Source organism: Euprymna scolopes, chromosome 29 (genome assembly GCF_053919585.1).
Source record: "Euprymna scolopes isolate OS-2025 chromosome 29, ASM5391958v1, whole genome shotgun sequence".
Taxonomy (NCBI): domain Eukaryota; kingdom Metazoa; phylum Mollusca; class Cephalopoda; order Sepiida; family Sepiolidae; genus Euprymna; species Euprymna scolopes.
Genome location: NC_136510.1, coordinates 105026947 through 105034446, shown reverse-complemented (window position 1 = coordinate 105034446; position 7500 = coordinate 105026947).

The following is a 7500-nucleotide window of genomic DNA, read 5'->3' as shown; positions in this document are numbered from 1 at the left end:
TAAATATTTATTTATTTTAAATCACCAGTAAAACTAAAATTTATAAATTATCCCCCCCACACACACACATACACCCAAGTGTGTTTTTGCGTTTGAGAAAATATATGCCCGCTTCACATGCGTTTTTGCGATAATCGAGGAAAAATAACTGTTTACTTACATATTTAGAGATTTACAAAGAATTGGAATCGGAAATAATATCGGAATCGGGAAAATATTAAAATCGTGTCATCACTAATAATTACGTCTTCAAATGTCGAATTCATTAAACATTATACTTTTCAATATTTTTTAACGCAAGAAAATAAACTGCCAGTTGCCATTTGATCAGTAAAGAGCCATAAAAATGTTATTTGATAAAAAAAATATCGTCTTTTAAAATAAAATGATATAAAAATGTTTTATCATCGCCGCTCTTCAAAGAAAATAATTCCTTGAATATTTTTATTTAAAATAAAACCGATCTTCTTATTGATTGAAAAAAAAAATTCTTCCAAATTTATTATTTTCTTTTCTTTTTTTTTCTTGTGATAAACAGAAATGACATTTTGGTTTCCTCAGATTAAAAGAAGAACAAAAAACAAAAACAAAAAAAAAGAAGAAGAAATATGGCCGCCCGTGTGGAATTCTTTTATTTTATTTTATTTCAGTCCTGACCGACATGAGAAAAAATAATCTAAATATAAATTTACTTGTCCGTATGTCCAGTGTCGCAAAACCATCATACTCATCGCAAACATTAATTTATGAGAAACGAATTACCTCCCTTTATAGTCGCTCTTTATCAGTTAAAAATTATTAAAACCATTTCCTCTCCAAAAACTTTTAAAAAAAATTTTAAAAAATAACATAAAAACATGGATTTCTGTTTACGGTTTCAAATTGGCTATTTTATTTTATAATTAAAAAAAATTATGCTGAGAGGAGACTTTTATAAATTTAAAAAAATGTGCAAGTGAATTGACATCTGTCCCTTTATAATTTATACAAAAATTTATTCAGAAAAAAAATGATGTGTTTCGTGTTGAATTTTCAATGAAAAAATCTAATTTTTTATAATCAATTCTTTTTAGCTTTTAAAGGTTAAAAAAAAATTGCTAAAAAATTGTTTTAAATTCGTCGTTATTTGTTTTCTGTTATTTTTTTTTAAATCATTTTATTTATAATGTGTTTAAAAAATTTTTAACGACCCTGTTTATATACTGCCCGACGATGCAACAATTTTATAAGTTTTAATAAAAAATTAAGATTTAGTTAATGTTTTAAAATTTTTAATTGTTTCAAAAACTACTCTCACCTTACATAATTCTGCATTTTCACACAGTCACCATTTACGCATGCGTGGAATATTGTTTCCACGCATGCGTAAATGGTGCATCTGCCACCAGTCTTTCAGAAAGAATCTCCAATCTAATAAGTCCCTCACTATTAGACAAGATCTAATCTCTGCCACATCGTCGCAGTACCTATTTACAATGCCTCCCCACAGGACAGAGTTGGACACCAGGGTCGTTTTTTAACGTGGAGAAAAGGTACAAAAATAAAAATTGTCTCAGTCGTGAAGGACTGCTCCTCCACCGAAAGAGAACAAGAAATGGAAGTGCAGTATCTGAAGAACAGATGGTGTTTATTTGCTCCCCCACTGAGCAAATTAGGCACAAGGCCGTTTTTAATGTGAGGTAAAAACCAGCTCCCCTTAAAGTAGGCAAAAAGGGGGCACTCTGGTTACCAAAAATAATAATTGTCCCAGTATAGAGGGTTTCCCCTCCATTGACTGGTACAAATTATCTTAAGTGCAGTATCTGAAGAACAGATGGTATTTATTTGCTCCCCCACTGAGCAAATTAGGCACAAGGCCGTTTTTAATGTGAGGTAAAAACCAGCTCCCCTAAAAGGGGTCACTCTGGTTACCAAAAATAATAATTGTCCCAGTATAGAGGGTTTCCCCTCCATTGACTGGTACAAATCATCTTAAGTGCAGCATCTGTCGGAACAGATACTACACTTTGATCTCTGCCGTCGCAGTATTGCATTCCTGTGTCTGTTTTACAAGTACTCTGATGAACTCATAGCATTTGAGCTCACTCGACGTACCAACTAACCCGACAAGCAGCATAATCCCACCGCTTCACTGTTGAGGTCCCTAGATGCCAAAAAAACTTCTACTCTAATAGTTTCATCATTCGAACTGCTAATCTTTGGAATTCCTTCTTTGTTTTCTGTACTAACCTGCAGATGTTTAAATGTAATGTTAACAAGCATCTCACTGCTCAACTCCCTACGGCCCACTGCTAAACACGATCCAAAATATTAACCCCTTGCGTTCAAAGTGGCAATATGAAAAAAAGTAAAGGAATGTTTACATTATTTAAATCTTCATGAAATCTCCACACTAACGTAATGTACTTGCAATAACCCTTATCCCTGAGTGGCTTCCGGGCCTTGATAAGTGGTGATCACTGTGTAAAAAAAAATCATTTCAGTTATTTTCGCGCGAAAATTAGCAGTGCAAGGTTAAAGTAAAAAGAAAAATAGTGTTTGCATAAATTGGATTCATTTCGATTAGAAAAATAAAGAAAAAAAAAACGATTAACTTCATCTTTTAAATACTTTACTTGATCTGCGCATGATGTGATTTTTAATATATATTTTATATTTCGACGAAATTACTCAGCCTAAGTTTGCCGTTGCACAGAAATCGCTAAGCTTTCAACTGTCGACACAAACATGCCTTGAAGCGATTCATGCCATTTTACTGATATAAAAAAAATACTTTATTTTATTTTTTGAAGGGGGGGGGGTAATCAGACATAAATACAAACCAAAAATGTCAATCGGCTTAATAAAAACCAGAAAGAAAAAAAAACACAAAGAAAAAAAAAAAGAAACGCAAATTGTACGTAATAAAAGAAAACGACTCAGTACGTTTTGAAAAAAAAAATCCTTGATAAAATGATCACCAACCGTTTGAATCTGATTTATTTATTGCAATGTTTTTAATCTGTCAAATAAGAGTTTTATTTAATTTTTTGTCTATTTTTATATTTCGGAATCAAGTAACTCCTTTTCAAAAAAAAAGAGTTCATTTATTTAGCTTTTAGCGAGAGGCCTTCGTTACGCCGTCAGCCATATTGAATTAAATAGATATAAAATGTCAGTTATCCTTTTTTTTTTTCACGTTTTATTTATTCATCCCAGTAATAGTTTAATAGCGACAAACTCCCCTTTTTTATTCGTTTTTTTTTTTAAATAAAAAATTCTGCACGTTTTTTTTTTCTTTAATAAAACTCGACAATTTGTTCTTTAATAAAAACCATTCTTTTCATCAAAAGAAACCAGGATAGGATACACACGAAACGCACATGAAAAATAAAAACGAATTAATCGTTGCTTTTTTTTTTATTTATTTATTTTTATACTTTTTAGATGACGAAATGTGATCGCAATTTTCGTTTGTTTATTACGCAAGAGACGACAATATTAAATACGAGTTTCATTTTGTGTTTGTGGTTTGGACAATTTATTTGCTCATCTACAATACCACAAACGAACAGTTAATATCAATAACAGAACGAATTCATTTTGATTTTTTTTTAATCACGACCTCGAAAAAAGTAAAACTATTGTTTAAAACTCAATTTTAGCATAGAGGTGGTTGGCACATCTAAACCATTTCGCCGTGTTTACGTTTTTAGCTAAAATTGACCTTAAAGTATATTGCTCGTCTCATTAATAAAATTCATTAGTACTTTATCTGTTACGTCACGGGGTTTTACGAACAATTCTAATATGATGGATACTAAGAATTAATTTGTGGATTATTTCACTTCTAAACGACGGTTGAAAGAACGGTAGCAGGTTATTCCGTAGATTAAATAAAGATTTGCATTCAAAATTCCATTGAGATTCCCGACTTCGACAAGATTTACCTGAAGAAGGTCGGAGGTTGAATTGGCAGAAAGATTGTGAAAATAACTCAATTTGAAACAGTTGTCAGAAAAAATCAAATAATGCAAACAATTTTTTGTTTGTTTGTTTGTTTTTACGGCATATTAACCCTTTTCAAGTTATTTAATGGCGAATCCAGTGATTTTGAAGAACAATTTTTTAATAGAGTATAGTTGTTTTTTTTTAAGTCGGTTTCTATTTAACCCATAGTTGGGACCCTAATAGGTACTACAACTCTGGGACAGAGTGGACGTGGAAGCAATGGCAATTAAATGGTGGCTCCACACTCTCCAAAGCCTGCAAGATGGGGCCTCACCATCGGATATAGTTTAAGGTCATATTCAGGATCTAGGTAAAGTGTGATTTATTCATCAATATAATCTCTTTTTACCCAAGAATAATTTTAAAAAGTGAAGAAACTGATTTACCTTGTTACCCCTTCTGGTAGCGCTACGCCGGAAATTAGGAAATACCTTAACTGACTATAACCGCGTTTCAATCAATCTATAACTCTAAAAAGAGATTATATTGATGAATAAATCACACTTTACCTACGTCTTGAATATGACCTAAAACTATATCCGATGGTGAGGCCTCAGCTTGCGGGCCTTGGGGAGTGTGGGAACACCCTTTAATTGCCATTGCTCCCAGGTCCACTTTGACCCGGAGTGGTAGTACCTGTTAGGGTCCCAAATATGGGTTAAATAGAATCCGACTTAAAAAACAAATATACTCCATTAAAAAATCGTTCCTCAAAATCACTAGATTCGGCATTAAATAACCTGAAAAAGGTTGATATGCCGTAAAACAAAAACAACCAACCAACACTTTACCTAGAAGTTGTTTTTTCTATTAGTCATGCCTAGGAATTAGTAATGTGTTACACGATAACACGGTTGCATAACGTGGGGAGTTTTTTTCTATTCACACAGATCTTTAATCATTTTTATTGACAGAAACAGCAGGTTACCACTTTTTTTTTACATGTAATAGTTGGCTCAGCAGTGGTGATGTTGCAATCACAGATATGTTAATTTTTTTCTTCTTTCTCTCTTTATGACAGAAGTAATTAAAAAGAACAACAAATAACCCCTTTATTTGCTCTGAGATTTAGTCTATTCTTTACATTAAGCTGTATAGTAATTTACATTTAGATAAATTGTATTTCCCCTCTGCAAACACTTTATGAACAAATACCTTCCTTTTTTTTGGGGGGGGGGAGGTCCTGACGTTTATCAAACCGTTCTCCCATTCCCCCATCTCTCTTATAAAATGTAGTTAGATTTTACATGATGACAGTGAGAGGAGATATTAGAGTGAGAGTAAAAAGTCCTCTCTATCCTCTAAATAATCAAATCATACATAATCTACGCCATAACCTATTACTACACTACCACATTATATTCATTAACCCTTATCCCCGAGTCACCGTATCACTAATTAAAAATAAAATATCGAACAGGATTAAATATCAAAATCGATTGCAAATACAATTTTCCTTATTTAAGGACACAGGTCAATATTTGCCAACCCAAGAAACAAAATCAAATATCTACCTTGGATTCTTATGCAGAGATGGTACCGTGCTGAAATAATAAAGTTATCATTTAGAAACGCATCCTTAACATGAGAGTAGAGGCTGTTTTGTAACTATTCTGTACTTTCATTTAACAATTTAATAAACAAAAGATATCGCGAAACTTTAATTTAACTTGAAAATACCATAAAAAATAGCAAGGTACCTTCTCTGCATAATTACATCCTTAAAAAATTCGTAGACATTTATGCAGACGACACCATAATCTATGGCAATAATTTCAAAGGCCGGCAATGACCAAGATCCTTCTGATTATCTCTCTTCTGATCTTGAGCACTTGGTGCAATGGGAGAAAAGGGTGGCTGGTTAATTTTAATGCATCTAAACCCAAGCTCCTATATTTTTTATCATAATCGCTCTGATATCTGTCTGACCCCAATTGAAATGAACGGCTCCCGTCTTGGGGAAATACCATGTCTTGACAAGCTTCTGCGACTGACCTTCATTCCTGATCTGAAATGGAATACTAACATCAAAGCTGTTACCAATATTGCTGGAAAAATGGTTGGATCATTCTGCCGCAAGGTATCTTATTCCCAATGCAATCCTTTTTCTGTATAAGAGCCAAGTACGTCCTACAATGGAGTACTGTTGTCATATTTGGGCAGGATATATTTGGCATGCCCTATTTTCGAAAACTAGTCGGTGATACCCTTTTCTCTTCACTACAACCTTTCCCACAGAAAAGACGTTGCAAGTTTGTCAGTGTTATATCGCCATTTTCATAGTAAGTGCTCGTCTGAGCTCAAATCTATGGACCCCCTTGCCAAACTTTCACAAAAATCACTCAACAAGCTACAACCACTGTCAACAATTTCCCCCACTCTCTATTTGTGTCTAAATCTAAACGTAGATTTGATAACAAAGCTTCTTTCCTAGAAATATCCGCCTGTGGAACACTGTTTCACTGCCCTGCTTCCCGGCCGATTACAACATTGTAGATTTTAAGTCTAATATAAACGATTTCATGTTGAGCTGCCCCCTTAAATGATCCAAATTCTACCCAATTTACACCATTAACGATTACTACGCTAACATCTACTATTCATTACCCCTTATACTCGAGTGGCTTTCGGGTCTTGATAAGTGGTGACGCCCTTGAAAAAATACTCTCTCTTGTATTAAAAGAGCTATTAACATAAAAAACCGTGAACCGACTGGCTTTACTTTATATATACGATATATGTCAGTACTGTAGGCATACAAATATCACGCACACACATGTAGGAATATTGAATGGTGCATATACATTAAGCAAGAAAAAGATATTTGCTCTCATTATTGGCTCCAATTTTCTTTTTTGTTTTAAATCTTATGTTCCAAACGAGCCCAAGTCAAATAAAAAAGACTCATAACAGGCACTAAATTTTGTGCAGAATGTCACGCAACAAACAAGAAAGACAGAAGAAATCAAATAGATCCGCCCTTCCACATATCCAACCATCTATTTATTTATGTATTTGCATCGGAAGAAATTAAAATAAAGATAAATCGTGTGTATGCGCGGGGGGACTAGCGGTGGGGTGAGATTTAAATGCTATCCATCTCAGTATAATATGACGCAAGGTCAGGAAAGTGGGGGTGTCAAGCAAGCTCTCCTAAAGGAGGGGCAATCTTGCCTAGCAAAAATTGCCTGGGGGATCCCCCTCGGCATTCCTCGGTTGGGCGCTCCAGGCAGTAAACAATAAACTTACTCAAAGTGAAAGCCGAGTAGCAAGGCCTGGGAGGGTGGACCTCCTGAGTGATATCCAGACGGCGTACCTCAGTACGACAGGTACTGGGCCAGTTCTTGACCCCACACCTGTCGGGCTGAACGGATTTTTGACTGGTACTTTCTACCCAAATCTCCAAGCAGCCGAAGCAGCAAGGGGACTCATCCTCATAATTCCAAAGACTTGCGACGTGGGGAGGAGGATTAAGGTTCATCCAATTAGACATGTTATCTGCCTAAGGCC